The sequence below is a fragment of the Canis lupus genome, chromosome X (genome assembly GCF_048164855.1).
Source record: "Canis lupus baileyi chromosome X, mCanLup2.hap1, whole genome shotgun sequence".
NCBI classification, from domain to species: domain Eukaryota; kingdom Metazoa; phylum Chordata; class Mammalia; order Carnivora; family Canidae; genus Canis; species Canis lupus.
Window position 1 is genome coordinate 16,662,244 of NC_132876.1, and position 1,394 is coordinate 16,663,637.

A 1,394-nucleotide genomic window follows, 5' to 3' on the forward strand; every position below is an offset into this window, starting at 1 on the left:
GTGGATGGGACTGGAGGGTATTATGCTGAGTGAAGTAAGTCAATCGGAGAAGGACAAACATTATATGGTCTCATTCATTTGGGGAATATAAATAATAATGAAAGGGAATATAAGGGAAGGGAGAAGAAGTGTGTGGGAAATATCAGAAAGGGAGACAGAACATAAAGACTCCTAACTCTGGGAAACGAACTAGGCGTGGTGAAAGGGGAGGAGGGCGGGGGGTCGGGGTGACTGGGTGACGGGCACTGAGGTGGGCACTTAACGGGATGAGCACTGGGTGTTATTCTGTATGTTGGTAAATTGAACACCAATAAAAAATAAATTTATTATTTAAAATTTTTTAAATAAAATAAATAAAAGAAGATGAAATCATACTGGATCACGGTGGGTCCTAAATCCCATGAGTGGGGTCCTTATAAGAAGGTCATGTGAAGACACAGACACACAGGGAAGATGGACATGTGATAATAGAGGCGAAAATGGGGTGCTACAGGTACAAGCCAAGGAAGGCCGAGAATTGCCAGCCAGCACTAGAAGCTGACAGGTATGGACCTAATTTCTACCTCAGCACCTCCAAAAGGAGCCTGACTGCTGACACCAGCAGTGTCAGACCTGAACTCTAAGAGAATCCATTTCTGTTGTTTCAAGCCAGCAAATGTGTGGTAATTTATTATGACAATCCTAGGAAGCTAACACATATGATTGGGGGAGATTTTGGGAATGGGGAATACTGATGCCTAGGGGGAGTAAGTCACTTCAGCCTTACCCTGATCTCCTTTGTGCACTCCTCTGATGTTTGACCTTTAATGGTACCTCCACGGAGCACCAGGCATCCACCCTCCACTTGGAGCCTCCCATTTAAGCAACTTTATTTTCGAATTTCTATTGAGCTTAGAGGTTTTCAGGTTTTCATGAGGATTCTACTGTTCTTTTTTTATTTATTTTTATTTTTTATTTTTTGGATTCTACTGTTCTGATCATCACATAGACACAGGGCAAACAAGTAGAATAATGTCAGGAAACCCTACATTCTTGGGGCACCTGGGTGACTCAGTCAGCTGAGCGTCCAGCTCTTGATTTCAGCTCACATCATGATCTCAGTGTCATGGGATTGAGCCCCATGTTGGGCTCCATGCTCAGTGCAGAGTCTGCTTGAGACTTTTTCTCCCTCTCCCTCTGCCCTTCCCCCTCCTCAGATAAATAACTAAATCTTTTTTTTTTTTTTAAGAAACCCTGCATTTTTGTTGTGCATGCATCTGGGTGAACAAAAACATCTGTGCAGCTGGACCTTCAGGATCATCTTCTGCTCTGCCTTCATACTGCCACAACTGGAGCCAGCCCTCACATGCTGTACAATGTGCCTCCTCCAGAAGTAAAGCAAAACTACAGGCATC